The sequence below is a fragment of the Meles meles genome, chromosome 7, assembly GCF_922984935.1.
Source record: "Meles meles chromosome 7, mMelMel3.1 paternal haplotype, whole genome shotgun sequence".
In the NCBI taxonomy this organism is placed as follows: Eukaryota; Metazoa; Chordata; class Mammalia; order Carnivora; family Mustelidae; genus Meles; species Meles meles.
In genome coordinates, this window is record NC_060072.1 from 27,975,104 (window position 1) to 27,997,006 (window position 21,903).

Here is a 21,903-nt window from a genome sequence, read left to right on the forward strand (position 1 = left end):
TGGGTCCTTCTTTATGAACTGTGATTACTGAGATGACAGTTAGGGTACAGTCCAATGAAAGGACACAAAACCTTAAAGTCAAGCTGGAGAGACAACTGAAATTGAATTCTAATCCTAATATGTGTCCCAAAGGTAAATTAATGTGGTACATAGAAATTGAGATCAGGAACTTGCAAGTTCTGAGCTGGGTTGCCAAATCTTGGTAAGAAACATCTGAGAGCAGAGCCAGGAAGACTAAGTCAAGTCACATAGCTGAGACTCACATATAGAAGAAGCCAGGTGCAGTGGACGTTGCAGAGCACTAGCAGATGGGAGGGTGTCTGGGTTTTATCTGCTTGTGAGCAACCGGTAAGTGTACACTCACCCTAAACCCAGTAATATTTGGAGCCCCTAATGTCAGACAAGGGCAGAGCTGGTTAAGTACACAACTTAACAAATGAAAACCACACTCAACTCCCTGGGGGCATAAAACAACAGTTCCACCATTACACACCTACTAGAATGGCCAAAATCCAGGATACTGACAACACCAAATGCTGACAACAGAAACTCTCATCCATTGTTGATAGGAATGCAAAATGGCCCAGCTACTTTGGAAGACGGTTTGGCAGTTCCTTACAAAATTAAACACACTCTTACCATACCAGCCGTCATGCTCCTTGGTGTTTACCCAATTGTGTTGAAAACTTAACATTCCCACCAAAATCTGCACATGGATGTTGACAGCAGATTTAATCATAATTGCCAAAATTTGGAAGCAACCAAGATGTCTCTCAGTAGGAGAATGAGTAAGGAAGATGCAGTACACCCAGACAAGGGAATATTATTCAGAGCTAAAAAGAAATGAGCTATCAAGCCATAAAAAGATAAGGAGAAACCTTAAATGCATATTCGCTTTTCTTAAAAGTGAAAGAAGCTAATCTGAAAAAGCCATATACTGTGTGATTCCAACTATATGACATTCTGGAAAACCCGAACCTGTGGAGACAGTAAGAAAAGCTCATTGGTTGCTAGGGGATTGGTGGGCTGAACATGGGGAGCACAGAGGAATATTAGGGCAGTGAAACTATTCTGTATGATACTCTAATGGTGGATACATGTCATCACACATTTGTCTAAACCCACAGAATGGACACTATCAAGAGTGAACCGTAATGTACATTGTGGACATTGGGTGATAATGGGGTATCCATGTAGCTTCTTCAATTGTAGCAAGGGTAGCACTCTGGTGGGGTGGTGTTGATAGTGGGACAGGTTGTGCATGTGTGGGGACAGATAGTGTATAGGAAATCTCTGTACCGTCCTCTCAGTTTTACTGTGAACCTAAAACTGCTCTTACAAAAAGCCTTAATAACTTTTTAAAAATCATTCACTAAAAAAAAAAGAAAAGAACATAAAAAGGATGATAAAATTGGAAGATACAAGAAAAACTTGCAAAGAAAAATTGTACCACAATCTGAATAAAGTCTGTAGTTTAGTAAATAGTACTGTACCAAAGATAGTTTCTTCGTTCTGACAAATGTAGCATGGTTATGTAAGATGTTAACATTAGAAGAAGAGAGATGAAGGGTAGATGGGAACTCTCTGTACTATCTTGGAGACTTCTCTATAAAATCTAAATTTATTCTGAAATAAAGAGGCTAAAGCAAAAACAAAAAAAATCTCCACATAGCTTCCTGGTTCTACAATTTACCTCATTGGAAGATTAGTCGGCTGAGGATGACTTTTCTTCAAAAAGTCCTTCCTGAAAATAACGCAATTGCTTAGGGCACATATGTCGAAACTGATGATTCTGGTTTCCGAGCCCAGCTCTTTTATTTACTAGCTGTGTGACTTGGAGCCGGTTTACGTCACTTCTGTAAGTCTCTATTTACTTCCCATATAAAGTGAGTACACGAACAACACTTACCTTTTACAAAATCATCCTCATGCTTTGCACATTGCCACTGGCATGGGGAGAGTGTTCAATAGATGTGATGGTTATGAGTAGTATTGATTGATATCTGTGTATCACATGTGTGTAAAATTTAACATGCCCACAGGCAGAGCTAAATATGCAGCCCTCAGCTGTATCTCATCACTGCCCAAACGAAATGCTAGACTTGTTTTGCTGTGCTTTGGGTTCACAAACAGAAGACTTGTTCCAGCCTTCTCTCAGAAATATGATTTTCAACTCAGGCACTCTTTTATATTAAAGTAAGCACTGTGAGCAGATGGTCCCTGTTCTGGAGTTCCAGAATGACATTAAAAATGAGTGGGCAGAGGGATTTTATTAGTCATTTGTTGGCTTCATAGCAGCCATTTCCATGAAATTATAGGACAATGACAGAATTAAAGCAGCTTATGCTGGGCTTTGGAAAGCTGGTTCCTATGTCTGCAAATATTCATAGGTCAGGAATGTAGAACAGGGGCAGTAAATCGGAGAATCACTGCCCGATGATCCAGGTCCTTTTGACTGAGAAGCCAAGACCTCTCAGGAACTAGGTCCTGAGGAAAATTAAGCTCATAACAGGAAATACTGCAATGTTGAAGAAGGCTTATAATGCCTCAGCTCTCTGGTTAGCACTGGGCCACCAATGAAAGGGAGGTCCCTGCTAAGGGGCTGTTGGAAACTGCCCATGAACTGGATCTAAGAGGTGAAGAGAGACTGGAATCACACTGGGGACTTTCAGACAACCCATCCAGGCAGGGCTTCTTTTCAGGTCTTCCCTGGCCAGCCAGGGCTCTGTTTTCCCCTCATCACCTCAGCCCCACCCACCTTCCTCCCCAAGCATTCCTCTGCCTGGCTGTCTTCTCACTGCTCACTCCCATCTCCCCCAGTCTTACCCCCTACCCCCACCCCAGCCAGGTGCTCAGAAGCTAGTGACCAATGATGTGGAACAAAGGAACATGGAGCTCAGAGGCTCCAGACTTGAGTTCTGGTGCCATCTCCACTACCTGCTTGTGTGAGAGAGTCCAAATGTCTCCCACAGTCTCTATTTTCTCATGTTCAAGAGCTCCCTTTGCATTAAAACCAACACCAAATTCCCTAATTGATGTACAGAAGCCACAAGGGGTTGTTGTGAGGTTTAAATGGAACATATATTAGAAGTGTCTAGTACCTTGCAGGTACTCAGTAGACATTAATTACCTTCCCCTTGCTGTCCACTGGAGAACTTTATTTTTTAATTTTTAAAAATATTTAAAAAAATTTTTTTTAAAAATGAATTCTTCTTCCTACACCCAGTGTGGGGATTGAACTCATGACCCTGAGATCAAGGGTCACATGCTCTACCAACTGAGTCTGCCAGGCACCCCTGGAGAACTTTAATATTCAGGGATTGGCAGCATAATTTCCACTGCCACTGGCCTGAATTTTGGACTTGCTCATAGCACAATGAAAAATAAAACATCTTAGAATTTCCAGAAACATAACCTTTTGAGATTTTAAAGGCCAAGTGAACATTGAATGGAGTGTGTATTCTCTCTGAGCTACCTCTGACAGCACTTGATTTTGATTATTACACCAAGGATAGATAGGAAGTAATTAGTTAATTTGATGACCTTCTTTCTTAATACCCATGTGATATTTGCTTGAATAAATTTTCCCACTCTTTCTGCCCGTATTTTTATTCTAAATCCAGTGAGGAGAGGAAGAATAGTGAAAGCATCTTGATCCAGGTCTTGTGTCTCCTTAAAAGTTTTATGAATATCTCCAACATACCTAACCTCTCTTTCCAGAGATGATTGGAATCAACTCCTCCCAAACATTCTCCTTTTCTTTCAGCAGTTCCTAGAATTTCTGAAAGTGACAGAAAGGCTGCTTTTGTATTTTTTGGAGGATGACAGGGAAAGAGAGACCATTTATAAGTGACTGACAAGTAATTTTTCATACTGCCCTTCCTTGAAAATCTCATGTTTAATATGTGAGCACCTTTGTTTCCAAAGCTGAAAAGGATTGGTCAGCTGCTGTGACTCACATGGACAGCAAGTTAGTTCTGTCAGAGTAACTTTTAGAGTAACTGTTAGAGTAACTGTCAAGGGAACTGTCAGAGTATGTGTCAGCTCTTGTGCAATGATTTTAGCATGGTTCTCCTATCTGTCTGCACCCCTCAAACTTCCGAAATCAGGAACAACTGACTGGATGTTAATTAGACTTACTGTGGTGATCATTTCACAATGCATGCGAGTATCAAATCTTTATGTTTCACAGCTGAAATTAATATAATGTTATATATCAATTATATCTCAAAACACCCCCGTAATGTGTTTTTCTCTCTACCTTATATTGTTCTCTGACTTCTATTCAACTTACAGAATAAATTATATTTTAACATAATTACTTTAAAAACTTTTATTGGAATGATGATTAGCTTTTATATGGAAAATAAACATATTGAAATAAAAAAAGCACATTTGAAAGGTCTGGTAAAGAGGTGTAACAGGTTTGAGTTAAATTCAGTGTGCGGTTAAAAGGAAATTATTTTAGGATGAAGAGAAAGAAGAGAAAAAAGCCATAAAAATAAAATGGAAGAAATGATTATGATACCAAAGAGACAGGATAGTATAGCAGTTAGGAGCATAGATGTTCTAGTTTTTTAACCTAGATCTACCCATACTAGCTTTGTGATTTTAAGGAAATTACCTTAATTGCTCTGTCTTAACTTCCTTGCCCATACCAGAGATGATGTGCTAATGGTATCTGTCTAATAATGTTGCTAAAAGGATTAAATGAGTTAATGGCTATCACGTTGAAAACATCATACAAATCTTTGTTAAGTAAAAATAATAATAGCATGTACATGACATAATACATTTGTTGAAACCCATGGAGGGGCACCTGGGTGGCTTAGCTGGATAAGCATCTGGCTTCAGCTCAAGCCATGATCTGAGGGTCCTGGGAATGAGCCCTGCATCAGGCTCCCTGCTCAATGGAGAGTCTGCTTTTCCCTCTGCCTCTGCTGCTCTGCCTGTTTGTGATCTCTCTGTCTCTGTCAAAATAAATAAAATCTAAAGAAAAAAAAAGAAAGAAAAGAAAGGAACCCATGGAAATGTATGGCACAAAGGATGAACCTTAATGTGTGCAAAATTTTAAAAGATCATTCAGGAGGTTGAATGGAAAGCAAAATATGAGAAAACAATCTAGCTATGTGACAAATGTATGAACCAAGCTCACAGAAGACAGTGGAGGGAAAGAGACCAACCTAAGCAACTTTGGGAAAGAGTGGATTCTGTGAGACTAAAGGCAAAAGAAACTGCATATGGGCTCTGTACTGTAGCTGATAGAGTTAAATATTGGTTAGAATATCTGATAACACTCTCTCTGTTCATAGGAATGGGACAATTAAATAAATGATGGGGGTGTTGGAACCAAACTTCTCACCTGTTAGAGTAGGAGGTTAAAGAGGAGCAAGGGGAAGAGGTTAGAATAATTGATGTGGAAATGGACTAGAGCTGGAGACATCAGAATGAACTAATGTTAAGCTTAATACACAGACAGTTATATATAGAAATATTTATAGTTATGTGTACATACATAAGCTGGTATGCACATAAAAATTTTCTTACTCTGTCAGTTGAGAAGACCTAGAAGCAGTAACACTCACTAACAATGAGCACATCTAGCATCCAGATCTTGGTTTCTAACACCATTTTCCCATAAAATGACCCAGGATTCCTGAAGAAATGGATAATTGTAGGACTGAGACAGGAAGTGCAAAAGCTGAAATGGGAGCATCCTGTAAGGCCAAGAAGTAAGGAACTGCTCAGAAGAAGAAATAAAAACAAAAACATTCCCACAACAAAAAACAAGTTCGCATCAACGGGAGTGTTTCAAAGACTTGATTGAAAGAGTTCTTAATGACCAAAGCTGGAATAATTTGAGCAATAAAATGAAGTAGTATTGGATTATAACCCAAAATAAAAATTAAAAAATATCCACAAAATAAAAAAAAAATCCACAAGTCCATATTGATATAAAGAATTGAATAAATAAATTAAATAATTGGGAGGCAGGGGGAAGGAAATAGACAAAACTCCCATGTAGATAGGAAGTAGAGCATATCCCCCTACTCCTTAAGCATGGACTGTGCATACTGACTTCTTTCCAAAGAGTACAGTTTGGAAGGAGGAAGGGAAAGTAATTTTATGGTTGAAAAAACTGACAAACACTACCTTAGCTGGGTAACTAAGGTTAACATCAACAGTGATAAGTCATGTTGATACATATACTCTTGATACGATGTGATGAAAATGGAACTTTATTTATGTGGTCTTCCTCTGTAAAACCCATAATCCCAGTGTAATCATGAGAAAAACATCAGACACATCCCAGTGCAGAGGCATCCTACAAAACATCTGACCAGTACTCCCCAAAATTGTAAAGGTCGTTAAAATCTAGGAAAAGTCTGAGAAACTGTCCCAGCCAAGAATAGGCTAAAGAGACATGACTGCTAAATTTAATGTGGTATTCTGAGTGGGATCCAGGAACAGAAGAAGTCATTAGGTAAAAGCTATTAAAATCTGCGTGAAGTATGGGCCTTAGATAATAATAATATATCACCAGTGGTTCATTAGTTTTTACAAACATACCATACAATGTACCACACAAATGCAAGATGCTATTAGGGGAAACTGAATGCAGGGCATATAAGAAATCTATACTATCCTCACAACTTTTCTGCAAATCTAAAACTGTTATAAAATAAAAAACTTACTGAAAACAAATGACTAACATCTATGAAGCACTCTTTATATGGTAAGTATGTACTTTTTGTGCATTAACTTTATAACCCAGAAATAACTGGTACCAGAAAAAAAGGTGACTTATTTAATTTTCTTAATATTATCTTACTTAATTTTCTTAATATTCTCTTAATTCTCTAATGTTCACATCATTCTCCTCTGAAGAATTTATCCTATTATCATCCTTGAGCCCCATAAAGTCCAGCCAGATTCCGCCAGTGAATCTTTCCTGCCTCTGACTCCCAGGATCATTTTGTTCCTACTTCTCTGATAATCTACATTTCATTCTGTTGGGTATTAGAATTAGTTGTTTAAGTACCTTTCCTCTGCCAGGAAGATCTAAGAACTGTAACAATGTCTAAGGAGTTTTATGCCCTCTGTAGCACCTAAAATGTCTCCTTGAGTTTGGTCAGCCCCAGTTTTCTCGTTTATAAACTAGAGAAGAATAACAAAACCTGTAATTTCTACTTCACAAGACTGTTGTGAGAACTCATGAGCCTGACCTTCCCCTTAGGCATGGCTTTCCTAGTCTTCCCAGAGAACACCAATACCTCTGCTTCCTATTCCACAGAAGGGGTAGATTAGAGCTTCCTCTCTTCCCAATAAAGAGGTTTGTCAGCACAATTTGACCTGCATGGTAGCTACAGTCTATTGACCTCTGACCTCTGAGGTGTGGTGTTGAGAACAATTCTGATTCCACACCCAGGAATAGTGGGAGAGGCCGCCATGATAGCTAGAAATATTTGCCATGACTTTAAGATCAGGAACTGATGGTATATAAGGGGATAGCCTCAAAATATGGCCACCAGCAACTTCTCAGCCCTTGCATGCTGCTCCTCAGATCAAGAGGGAGAGGTGATTTCCCCTCCCCCTAAATCTGGGCTGGGCTTGTAGCTTGCTTTGACAAACAGAATTTGGAAGAAGTGATTTGGGACTTCTGAAGCTATGCCTTGAGAGGGACTAGCAGTTTTGCTTCCTCTCTTTTAAAGAAAATTTAAAGTGTTCAAGAAGTCTGCCTAACAAGACCACCATATTGTCAAGAAGCCCATGCTGGCCATGTGGAGAGAGAGGCATCTTGTAGAAGATCACTGAGGTGTCAGTCACATGAATCAAGCCTTACTGGGTCTTTGGGCTCTAACTGCAGCTGAATGACCCCAGGTGACATCATGTGGAGCTGAAGAGCCAGCCAGCTGAGTCCTGCCCAAATTCCTGACCCACAGAATCATCAAAAACAGTAACTCATTGTTTCAAGGCTTTAGGTGTTGGGATGGTTTATTACACAGCAGTAGATACAGTGAGCATAGTAATGAGACAGAGTTTTGCCATTTCTAATTTAGAGAGAACTGGCTAGCTCCCAGGCCCCAATTCCAGCTAATCTGATTCAGTGGGCCAGGGATTGGTATATATCAAATGCTCTCCTGCAGAGACTCTCGTCAAGAACTATGGTTCTAGAACCATATGGTTCTGAACCACTGGTCCAGCTGCGATCGTAAGTACTACACACTAATTTAGAAATTTAAACTGAGCTATAACACAGGAATAAGACTTCAGCAAGTCATTAAAATCTGGCATTAGCCAGATAAAATAAAACAAAGCAAAAACTCCTCCTAAGTCATCTAAAATGTGACACATTCGGTGAGGCAAGTTGAGAGGGGCAAATAAAGAAGAACACAGCAAATAGCAATTAGAGATGTATGATTAAACCCGTAAACAAAAGAAAACTCCTCTTGTTTTTTGTTTTTTGTTTTCTGAACCATGTAAGATTTTTCTCTTTTCTCTATCTCAGCCTTTTCTGTGTGAATGAAACTCGCCTGGAGTTGGGTGACAAAGGTCTGCATTTCATTCTTGTTAATGTCGCCTTGAGTGGATTTTGTAGTGTGTTGCCGGATCCATTAGGTCCTCACCCTCAAATTCAGGCTCAGTGTTACCTCAGTTGCAACATACTTAGCCATACAATCAAAAAGAAAATATTGATTTTTTTTTTTTTTGCCAAGATTTTCACGATTGTATTTTGAGCTTCATGTCGGATCTTCAGTTGAAATTTGGTTAAAAAAGGGCTTGACAATTTTTGGTGAAAATGAGAGAAATGAGTTTAGGACCCTTAGATGTGTGGAGTACCGTTGGATATTCTCATCTCTCCCTGGAAAGTCATTAAAGAAATACGTATGCCAAGCCACATCACCAATTTCAAGATATTGACTCTGACAGAGATGTCAACATTCTAGTCACATCTGCAGAGTTTAACCTCAACTAATGTCTACTGACACATGACACTTTGCTTGCCCTTTAAGCCATTTATATCTTTGTTTTAGGAAAAATGCATTCTGTCTCTATTGATATGTAATTGTCAAGTACTTGAATCTAAAACTGTGAACTTAGCAGAAGCAAGAAAAAGGAAAAAGAAAAGGAGAAAAGAAAAGAAAAGGAAGGATAAAAAAGAAAAGAAAAGAGTGCTGGTTTTCATTGGAGGCATGTCTTCTTTGAAGCTTCCTTCATATTTCAGAAGCTGAAATAAGAGATTGCGGTGGTTTTGATTATAATCGTTGCTATGTGGTCCTCCTGCTTTCCAGGGCACCTAATATGAGACCACGTGTGCGATGGGATGAATAGCGCTGATTAGTGAATGAATATGACATAGAAAAGCCCAGAGGTCTTTCAGCCCCCAGCCACTTTTCAGGAGGGGGAAGAGCATCTTCTGGGCCAGCCACATTCAGCCTTTGGATGTGTTAATATAAAATACTCGCATCGATCCAATTTCCACTCGTGTGGATTTTTCCTGGCTCCAACTCAGTGACCTGATTCTCTAGTTTTTCCCCCTCTGCGAACATACTTTTTCTTAAGTTATTTTTTCTCTGAAATCCACACCGCCTCCCCTCCCTTCCCTTTTGATTTCTTATTCAGCCTGGAAACTACCTTACCAGTTGTAATTAGCCTGAATGCTTGAGGGAGGGAGGAGGGCTCTCCTCAGGAAATAGCCCGAATAAAGCAAGATTCCTTCTTCTAAGAGGAGGGAAGAGCAGCCCAAGCCCATGTAAGCTGATTAAATCTCCTTTTCCTTTTTCACCTATTGTAAAGCACCAAACTCCGATGAGGGCCCGGTCTTTGTGTTATGTTATAACCTTAATTGACCTATACCACACATTGTCAGCTTGTTAGGCCAAATACAATTTCTAATACACTTTCTTGGACGAAATGAAGAGCAGAAATATACAATTTTAAGTGTCAAGTTCGCAGCTTTCTATGTTTTGTTTTGTTTTGTTTTTTTCCTAGCTCACCCTTTTCTTTGTGCCTGTACGAAATGAAACTTGCCTGGAGTTGGGTGACAAAGGTCTGCATTTTATTCCTATCAATGTCAGTTTGAGCAAATTTCACAGTTAATGGGCCTATTAGGTCCTCACAAATATTATTTCTGTGGAAGAATTATAATGTTTCCTATGTTTTTTCTAAGTCGATTTGTCAGTTTCTTTTCAGTAATAATAACTGTGAGTCATGCATACTGTGCACTGTTGAACCTTTTAATGATATTACCTCGACTCATCTCTAAAATAACCCTGAAGGCAGTAATGGGTAGCCCCATTTTACAGATGAAAAATCGGAAGCTTGGTTAAGTATAATAACTGGCCTAAGGGGAGCACTCAAACCCAGGGCTCTTCACACCGAATCTTTCTATAAACCACTATGCTACCTTTCAAAAACATGTACAGCCCACTTGCAAATTGTTGAGGAGGAAGAGAACAAGGGAGAAATTAAAAAAAAAAAAAAAAGGAAAGAGAGACTAAAAAGAATAAGTTTTCTATTTGTGTGTAGCCTGCAAGAGATGGTGGGGGACTAGGAGGGTGGCTGTTCAGAACTATTAAAACCTGGGGAAGGAAGGTACAAGGCAGAGAACACTCTAGTTTGCAGAGAACTAATTAATACAAGAAAGCTTGTTACCTGGTTGCCCTGTTTCCAAGAATGCTTACAGGTACTGCCATGTTTAAAAAAAAATTAGTGGTTGGGGCGCCTGGGTGGCTCAGTTGTTAAGCATCCGACTCTGGATTTCAGCTCAGGTCATGGTCTCAGGGTCATGAGATGGAGCCTTACATCAGGGTCTGTGTTTGGTGGGGAGTCTGCTTGAGATTCTCTCTCCCTCTCCCTGCTTCTCCTCCTCACTCCCGCTACCACACCTGCGTGTGCACTCTCTCTCTTTCTAATAAATAAATAAATCTTTAAAGAAATTTAAAAAAATAAAAATCAGTTGTTGAACTTGATGTATACTCAGTCTCTAATCACCAAGAACTCACTGGGCTGACACACAATCCCCTTTATCAACTAGAGGTTATTATTGATTTGGAGAAGATACTGACTTCTCCCTTTTAGTAAGGAAAGCATAAAGTTCTACTCGCTTAAAAAATAAAATATCATAAACTTTCTCTTGCTCTTTAATAAGTATAAAAATGAGGGGTGTCTGGGTGGAGCAGTAGGTTGAGCATCAGTCTCTGGGGTTCGGCTCAGGTCATGATCTCATGACCCTGAGATCAAGTGTCATGTTGGGCTCTGGGCTCAGTGTGGAGTCTGACTAAGATTCTCTCTCCCTCTCCCTCTGTCCCTTCCACTCGTGCTCTCTCTCTCTCAAATAAATAGATAAATCTTTTTTAAAAAATAATAAGCATAAAAATGAGAACAAATGTAAACACAGAAGCCTACTTCATCATGTTTGCACACCCCATACTGTGTGCTAAGGCCATAATATTTTATTCCCTTCCTTGAGTTTCTCAAATTCTAAAATCATTATATATATAATTGTATATATAGTATCTATGTAATTAAAATCTTTAGATACTAATTTTAAAATATCTGTTGTTTTCTATTAGTTTGCCAAAATTGATTATGAAAAACAAGCACTTGCCATATGATTGCTTTATTGATAGATACTCTCTTTAGACCAGGGACTCCTGATTCAACCATCTCTTATACTGGCACTAACACCACCAGGAAACTACTTCCTAACCCACATGAAGACATTATTTTATGTGCCCAAAAGATAAGTATGGTTGCCACCTCTTGGCTGTAACCTTGAAAAAGCTCCCAATATTACCAAGAAATGAGTTTTCAGAGCAACTGTAGCTGATGGTTGGCTGGCTGGCTGGAACAGAATCCTAAGAGAGTCATGGGTGCAATCTGGGGGGCCATGGTCACTGGACAATGAACACTCGGAAATCTATGGGAAATGTAATTTCACTTTACCTTTAAAGTTTATATTGAGAAGATCATTCACATTTGTGATCATGGCACTGAGACATTTTTGTAATTTCCCATAGCTTAGGGGCTTTTCATGGTGCATTAAGTATCTATGGTGTTTAAACAGCATTACAACCTATTAAATCCACGACCCACAAAATAGAAAGCTTGATAGACACAAAAGAGTAATTCACAAGAACAGTTTTCTAGAAGGTTATTCCTCTGTAAACTATATATATTATGTCCTTTTTGTAAAAAGGAGATATTAGCATCCTTGGGGTCATTGATAAGCAGAAGATAAAGGGAAAACAAATTCAACGACTTCTACCTAATTTTCTCTGTCACATGGTTTTGGCTTCTTATAACAAATGTGTGTAGATGTCTCTGTAGCATTACATATTCAAGACATTAGGAGTCATTGCTTTAGAATTCATGATTCTGCTTACTTTCCATGCCAAAGATTGACCACACCTGTATCCAAAACCCAGAGAGAGACCTACTCATTGCAATAAAAATATCTTCAGCCAGGGACTACTCTAATTTAGCTTGGCTTTGGTCTTAAGAAATGACTCATCCAACACTCACAAAAACTTCTCCCATATTTAATAAATAAAATGTAACTGAATCCCTAATTTGCAGGAACTAACTGAACTACTTACTAATCCTTACTCACTTGGAGAGTGAAGCACTACAACATTTTATCCTTTGAAATGGAACATTTTTTTTTTTTAATAGACCCATGGAAAATCACCCTTTGACTTCTGGACACAGTGTTTCATACTTCAGTGTTAATTTTATTAAGCAGTATAATCAGAAAGTCACTTGAATCATCATGTAATAATTTTTGCTTCTGGACCTTAATAATCATGGTGCTAAGGCCTGAATGCTCAAATAATCATTCCAACCAAGAGAGAATTAATCAAACCAATGTTATTCAGACCCCAAGGTAACTTCCTGTAGCAATTCTCATTTTAAAAAATGTAATCTGGGCTGCCTGGGTGGCTCAGTGGGTTAAGCCTCTGCCTTCGGCTCAGGTCATGATCTCAGGGTCTTGGGATGGAGCCCCATGTTGAGCTCTCTGCTCAACAGGGAGCCTGCTTCCCCCTCTCTCTGCCTGCCTCTCTGCCTACTTGTGATCTCTCTCTGTGTCAAATAAACAAATAAAATCTTTTTAAAAATGTAATCTTAAAAAAATAGATAGTGTAATAGGGATTTGGGGAGGTTTCTTCTAATAGAAGTATATTTGTAACTTTGGAAACACAAAAGGAGAGGAATACATTTTATGGAATCTTATACCAAGTACACACAGTCTACAGGGTGAGGGCACATTTCCTAAATCTTCCAGAGCTTCACTATTTTCTTTAGCAAAATTGGACTAGCTCTACTAAAGTGATCTCACCATACACTATGGAGAGCAATTTATGTGTAATTTCAAGATAAAAAGAGTAAAATGTTCAAAGAAACCCAAACATCTCTATTATCATAACACCATACCAAAGCATATAGTACTCACTCTCCCTCTTTTCATGTTCTGCTTATGAGTATTACTTTTTCTAGTCTAAATGGTACTCACACTCATTCACATGAAAACTCTCCTTCTTAGATTACAATTTCATATTCATTCAACAAACATTTAATGAGTACTTAAGTTGTGCCTGTGTTGTATTGTAGAAAGGATGAATGAAACATGTCTCAGCTTTCAGATTGCTCACAGATTAGTTGAGGAGATAGAAATAGAAGCCAATAATTATAATTGTGAGAAATGTTGTAAGAGCATAAGGTATTATAGGATCCTAGGGGAGAGAAGGTACTATTTGGGCCTCCCCCATTCTCTGTCATACATACTCTGTACAGGCTTTTATCTTCACTACTCATCAAACAAAAAAATAGCTCCCATGTTGCCAAATCTGGGTCATGCCTTAGTCCTCATCTTGCTCAATATGTTAGCAATATTTCAGAGTTGTTCATTTCCTCCTTCTTAAAAGACTTTCTTCACTTGTCTCCTGGGAAGTCACTCTTACTTCACTTCCTATCTCACAGGTCACTCCTTTTAAGTCCTTTGTTGGCTCTTCTTCCTCTTCCCGGCCTCCAAATGTTGGAGTGCTTCAGAACCCAGCCCCTGACCTCTATTCTCTTCTCACTTCCCCTTAACGGATTATATACCTCATTTCCAGGTTTTAAACACCATCCATCCAATATGTGCCCTCCTTATTACCCATCACCAGCCCCACCCATATTGCATGGAGCACTGGGTGTTATACACAAACAATGAATCATGGAACACTACATCAAAAACTAATGATGTACTGTATGGTGACTAACATAACATTAAAAAAAATTATTAAAAAAACTAGGAATGTATTATATGTTGACTAACTGAATTTAAATTTAAATATTACACAAATAAATAAATAAATAAACAAATAAATAAATACCATCCATCACAGATTACTCCCAGATAGCTACCTCTATCCATGTTATTATTTCCACTGAACTCAAAAGCATTTATTCAACTGTCTACTTAACCTTTTCACTTGGAGACCCAATAGGCATCTTAAATGTAACATAATTTTTTGAAAATCTTGATTATTCCCACCCCCATCTGTTCTTCCTACAGTTTCTGCTATCTCAATAAGTCAGATTTCATCCTTCCAGTGGCTCAGGTCAAAATTCTTGATGTGATCCTTCAGTATTTCCTTCACACCTTACCTTTTAGCTTTGTGTTCAAGATATATTCAGAATCTGACAACTCATACTGCCTCCACTGTAATCACCCTAAACAGCATTTGTGACCTGGATTATTGCAGTAGCCTCCTTAGCGGGTCTCTCTGCTTTTATTCTTACCTCCCCACCCTTTATCTTACACAGGGCCATCAGAGTGATCCTATGAAAACATAAGGCAGATCATACTACCTTCTGCTCTCAACCTTTCAGTGGTTTACCATCTTAAGTAGAATAAAAATCAAAGTCCTTTCCTTGGCCTATAAGGCTCTAAAAAACCTTGCCCACAGGTACTTCTCTGATCTCATCCTTCACTCATTCACTATGCTATAACCACACTGGCCTCCTTTTGCTTCCTCCAATATACCAAGAATGCTCTGCCTTGGGCGCTTTGCACTTGTTACTCCCTCTCCCTGGAACACTTCCCCCTCAAACCACCCCCCACTCCCTCATTCATACTGATTGAACTCCTACTTTATCTTCACCTTTGTTCCTATCTCACCTGGTCAAAGTGATCTTCCCTGACCATTCTATTTATTTTTTAAGATTTTATTCATTGATTTGACAGAGAGAGAGAGATCACAAGTTGGCAGAGAGGCAGGCAGAGAGAAAGGGGGAAGCAGGCTCCCCCTGAGCAGAGAGCCTGATGTGGGGCTTGATCCCAGGACCCTGAGATCATGACCTAGGCCAAAGGTGGAGGCTTAACCCTCTGAGCCACCCAGTCGCCCCTGACCACTCTATTTAAAGTAACATTCTCACGCCTTTACTTTGCCTTATTTTTCTTCCTCCTGGTTCCACGTGGCATTATACTTTTGTCTGCTACTTATTTATGATCTATTTGCTTCCACAAGAATCTGAATTCTATACAGTAGAAAGTGTTGTCTGTTTTTTCACTGCTACATCTCTAGACCTTGAGACACAAGATCTGACACATAATAGTCTTCCAAAAAATAATAAATTAATTTATTTGAGGTGGGGGAAAAGGACAAGAGCCCCAAGGCAGAAGAAACCACCACCTACAGAGGAATAAATTGGTCTATATAAAACAGGGGTTGGCAAACCACAGTCTGGGGCCAAATGTAGCCTGTTACTTGTTTTTCGTTCTTTTGTTGTTGTTCTGTTTTTAAGTGTGATTTTATTGAAACGTAGCCATGCTCATTCATTTATGTCTTAATGATGAGGCTTTTGTTCTACAGCAGCAGAATTGAATGGTTGTGACAAAAGAACACATGGCCTGCAAGCTTAAAATATTTATTATGTGACTATTTCCAGAAAAAGCTTGCCAACCCTTGGTCTGGAGGGTAGAATGCATGGCAGAGAGGGTGGGAAAAGGGAAGAGTAGGTGAGAGCAAGCTGGAAACGATTTACATGAGTTTGGATGTCATATGTAAGCCAAGAGAAAATAGACAATGGATGCTTTGAGGCAAGGGAGCCCCTGAAAGGCAGGACTATGTCTAATATCATTTGTGCATAAAAGAGTGTTTGATATTTAAACGAGTCATCCCAGTAGCAGCTGCTGCCGGGACTCCAGCCTTAATGTCACGGCCATGTCTGGGATTAGCTGTTGCTGTAGGAACCAAAAAATGGTGAAAAATCATTTGCTTTTCCCACCCCTCCGTACTAGAGGTTGGTTTGGAACTGATCTATCATTTGTGGTAAGTTTAGGATAGACCGCTCCAACAGAATCCATTCTAACCTCTTGATATCTGGCTTGGCCTCATTTCAAAAGTTCCAGAAACAAGAGATTAGTTCTAGGGTCACCCAGAGACTTCTCTTCTCAGCCTTATTGGTCCTGCTCTGAAAAGCTTCTGGAATTTACGAAATTTCTGAATCATTTCTATATAGAGTGACAAGCAAAACTCTAAAATCTCAGTGGGTTGTCAGCTCATCAGACCTTTTCCTAATTTTCTAAACCTCTGGATCAGCTAGACTTCACCACTAGGCCAGGTCAAAAGATTGCTGGTCCTCTTGCTTTTACTCAGATTGGATTTCACAATAAAGCAGCCTTTCTACTGGAGTTTTTGGCTCTCAGTATTTTTGTTCCAGGCAGACCCTAAGGAAGGGCAGGAGCAAATTTTGAAGAGGGAAAATAAAAAGAACAAATGTGTTCTGAATTTCACAGAACACAGTGGAGCTAGGGCTTGTGGTTGAGCTTGGGAGTCGCGGCCCCGCCCACCCATCTTCCCTCTGAGAATGCGGTGGTGAAATCTGGTCTGCTCCAGTGAAGCTGTGGCATTTGGGTTTAATTTGATAAATCCCAGTGTTGCCTACTTTGGTTTGGGACTCGGTTCTGACCGGACTTTTTTTTTGGCCCATCCCTCAAGTGTGTATAAACGGAGCAAGCCAAGTTTCCCCTTGTATCTACTGAACACACAACGGATCCGCTGCCCTCGCATCAGCTTGCGCCGTTTACTGGCTTCTGCCTTTAGAAATTCAAAGTACGGGTTAACTGAAAATTGATAGGTTATCATTTTCAGGGAGGAAATGGAAAGCTCCAAACAGATATCAGTCTAGCCTTAAGCAAAAGAAACCAAAACTTTGATTTCTACTGTAGCTTTGGAGACCCACCCTGTCTCTTGGCTTGACTGTGGATCAGAGGGCTTTTATTTATTTTGGGGGGGGGGTAATTTAATACTTCAATTTTCGGGAAGGAACCAGCTCAAGCTTTTTAGGCGTTATCTGCCTGGGACATGCTGAATTAATCGCAGGCTTCATTTTGTAGGAGTCGGTATCAATGGATGGGGTGCTAGCTCAGCCCTTTTGAAAGCAGCAGACAGAGGTGGCTCCAATAATTACATTAAGACCGTGGATACACACTTGCCTTGGGGATTTGGAGTTGGGCTTAATCAAATCTGGATTTGACATTTCACAGCCGACATCAAGGATTTCCAAAGGAACATCAGAGCATTGCCAGCTATGATCTTGCTCTTACTTACTGCCTCCTGAGGAACTGAACAGGCCTTGTGCTAATCTTGTTGATGCTTTGGCTGCATCTCTGTGCTGCTGCATGGTCCTCAGAGTTTCTGCAGGCCCTAGTTTCTTCCAGTGGAAAAGCATTCATTTAGCGCCTAACATGCCCCAGGGCCCTAGGCTAGGCTCTGGGATAGACAAGATGGTGAAAAAGCCTGAACGGACCCTGAGCTGCAACCATACTCAGCTAGACAAGAAGCTACAGAAGCCAAGCCCGTGGTTCTAAAGCAATTAGCTATTTGTATTCATTCCTTACCTACCGCGTGCCAATCAGTGATACCAGCACTTGAGTCCAGTGGTTGTCAAACCTTAGTCCCCAAAGAAGGCCGTTGAAAATGGGAGCAAGGTGTTGGTGCTTTTCATAGGCAGACATTGTTGAGGCCATTGTTCTTCGGGCCATACTTTGAGAAAGAATGATAAAAGTAGAATTGATTGGAACAAACGGTTGCTACAATAGTATAAGGAAGGCCACACGTGTCCCCGTGAAGGCGCACAGGGGAAAAGAGCTCATCTCTGTTTGGGAGGCCAGAGAAGGCTTCCTAGATGAAGACCTAGGTCTTCCAGGATGATAAAGAGTTTCCACAGCAGACCATACCGCAGGCGGAATGCGGGAGAGGAGAGAGAATTCCAGGCAGAGAGGACAGCGGGTAAAACACCAGGGTGGAGGGAGTGTACCCTTTGAGATTCCCTGTGAGTGCAGAGCTGAGAGGGAGAACCCCAGAAACCACAGGGGCTAGCACAAGCTGGAAGCAGGACGCTGATGATCTCGAAAGCCAATGTAGGACTGAGAAGCCATTGGTAAACCATTCTGATCAAATTTGCATTTTAGACAGGTTATTCAGGTAGTGGTGCAGTGGGGGACTGGAAATAAAGAAGAAAGGAAGAAGGGAAAAATTAGGAGTTTATCCATGTCAACTGTGAAAATCAGAGGCTTGTTATGAGGATGTACATGCACAGTGTTCCTTAGGTGGAAAGACGGGCCTGTAAAGAAAGCTGAGCCTCCAGCCCCAGGAGGAGCAGGAATCACGGAGCCACTGGGCAGCTAAAACCTCTTCCCAGGAGCCCTGTCATTAGCATTAAGCAGGCATTCTCCCTGCACCTGCTTCTCACCTTCCTCTCTACTCACTGGCTTCCCAAATCTCTTGTATCCACCTCTCATCTTCTTCCAACCCAGAATTTCCACTCCTTTAGAAATAACTAATGGAAAAGATGCGGCTCAAATATACGTGACATAATATGGTAAATACAGAGGAGCCCTGATAGCTCATGAAGCCTGTCCCTCCGCTTAGAGGGTGGCCTTGAACAAGGCCTTTTGCACATTAGTGACTCATTTGTTGGTGTGAACCCTAAATTTATTTATATCGTGACAGTTATCAGCTCTTTCTAAAAAAAGTAACTTTTTACTAGTGGAAAAGTTTAAAAGTGATGAATTAATGCCAAGTTATTGATTTGGGGAGCCGCTGGAAAGATACATAAATATGGCCTCTTTATTTCTCTGGCAAGACATCATCAATTCAGGGCACCTGGGTGGCTCATGGTTAGACGACTGCCTTCAGCTCAGGTCATGATCCTGAGTCCTGGGATGGAGTCCCGCATTGGGCTCCCTGCTAGGCAAGGAGTCTGCTTCTCCTCTGACCTTCTACCCTCTCATGCTCTCTCTCTCTCTTTCTCAAGTAAATAAATAAAAATCTTTGTAAAAAAAAAAAAAAGACATCTTCAATTCAGAATGATTGGGAGAAAACAATTATCAGCATAAATATATGAATATTCTGAATTGTGGACCATCTTAAAGCCTTCAGTCTTATTTTCAAGTGTAAGAACTCAGACTTAGTTCCTGTTAGAATTAGATCCTTGAGGGCCTGCTGAAATAAATTATTTAGAGTGATCTATGATGGACATATCAATTTCTTTTTATGTAAACAGTCCTTCTCCATTTTTAAAATGACTTATTATTCTACAACTTTAACATTCTCTCTGCAAGAGGTGAATGCATCATTCATTCCTTTAGCAAACCCCTTGCTACAGAAAGTGAAGGATAAGTGATGCCCTAGCATCAACTGTTATAGATTTTAAAAATCTGTCTCACCATCTAAGAGTGCGAGAAGCATAATTCGGCAACCAAACTTTATAAAAGTCAGAGTAAGTGATATTTTTCTGTGTTAGTCCCAGCTTGTTTCCACAGGTTATCATTTTGTCTTCGAGACTCTAGGTCAGCCTTGGAATCAGGTTTCAAAAGCCTTGAGTTCTGCAAACATCCAAAAGTCATGAAAATTTCTCATTAGCCCACTGGCAGTGCTCCTCGTAAACAGCAACTTGCCCTCCCTCCCCCAGTGCTGGGCTGAGAGAACCCGGGGAGCTGCCTGCAGTAAATACTCACCCAGAGTTCTCACCGCACACATGTTCCCATGAAAAACAAGCAAAAATGGGCCTGGCAGGAGAGGCAGATACAGAGTGGCTAGCCATTCCCAGTGCTGCTTTGGCTCATTCCCGATTTCTGTGAGGCTAGTGCCGATTTGCAAGAATTGGAAGGAATTCGTTATGAAGGTTTTTGCCTATTAGCGGGGAGGTCAACCAAGTCTCACCTTCTTGGCTGCTCCCCATGAAGCCAGTTGCCCTGTGGTTCAGGATTATTTTCTTTCTCTCCATCCCAGCTTCAGGAGTGGTGGGTCTAGTCTCTGCAGCTGACAGGCAGGCAGATGGGGGTGCATCCCGACATCCACAAATGCCTTCGTTCCAGTTCTGCTAGAACCAAAGCTGAGATGCTTCAAGGGAGGCTGCGTTGCTGTGGAGGGGGTCACTCTGGGTGAATAAATTCACGTCCTTCAGGATTTTATAAACTTTGACCAGAGCCCTTTGTAACATGAATCCCACAAGGCCTAAAAGTCACGATTATCCTCTTCTGTCCTCACGGGAATATCTTTTAATCCATTCCATTGATTTAGTAGCACTTTCCTGGACTTTGCAGCTCTGTTCTGTGTCTTTTCAGAATTCTGTTGAGAGAGAGATTTGGTATCATGGGTAACCCTGTGATTCTTGGAGTCTGAAAGCCCCAAGATGAAGCAGAGACTCTGCATTCAATTTGTGACCTGAGACAAGGTGCTTAACTTTATTGAGCCTCTTTCTTCACCTGGAAAGTGCAACAGCACACTCTTTCTCAAGTTGTTACAAGGATTAAATAAAGTAACAGATGTGCCTATTAGAAAGAGCACCTGGTCCATAGGAACGTAAGTATGAGAATCTGGAAGCACAAATGTAAGTAGATAACCCAAGTCTTCCCTTCACAGGAACGTCTGACATACTACAACCCATGCATTTGCTGAGAGTACAATTCCAGAATTTTTCTGACCCGACATAAGTTGCAGTTGAACTCATCCAGCTTTGAAGTGGTAGCCACTCGAGCAGGCTCAACTTTGTAGGTGGAGGAGTGCACTGTGCACCTTACAGAAAGCTATATTTCTTATTTATCATTTATTCAATGCTTGCTCTCATCCAGGCACTGTATTGGGCAGTGACGTCTGAAAGAACAAGCCAAAGTCTATTCTTCAAAACCTTCCGCTGTGCTCAGATCATGTACATAATTACTATGAGCATTGCTCCTCTGTATTAGTCAGCGTTTATGCTCTGTAACAAACAGTCTCCATGTCTCCCTGAGGCAATTAAGTTTTATTTCTATTCATGTTGTATTGGCTATCCATTACTGTGTAGCAAATGGCCCTACAACTTATAACAACAGACATTTATTATCTCTCTCACTTTTCAAGAATCAAAAATCCAGGGGCAGCTTAGCTGGGTGATTCTAGCTTGGTATGCCTCCCAAGTCATATTCAAACTATCTGCTGGAGGTGTAGGTTAGCAACTTCTAAACTAGCAGGCCTCAACTCCTTGCTGGCTGTTGGAGGGAAGTCACCATTCTTTACCATGTGGGCATCTCCACAGGCTGCCTAAGCAACCCCAAGATAAGCAACTGGCTTCCTTGAGAGAGAGCGGTGAGAGAGGGAGAGAGAGGTAATCAGCAAGAGAGCGTCAACTCAGAAGCTATAGTCTTTAATAACAACCTTAGAAGTGACATGCCTCACTTCCTCCATATGCTATTAGTCTCATCAACCGACGCTGGAATCCTGTGGGAGGTAAATGCACACAGGTGTGAAAGTCAGATGTGACTATTGGACCGGCTACCACACAATGAACATGGGTCACAGTCTACTGTGAGACATTGGTTGGAGAAACGGAAAGAGGCAGAGTCTGTCAGTTCAGCATTTTATTCCAGCT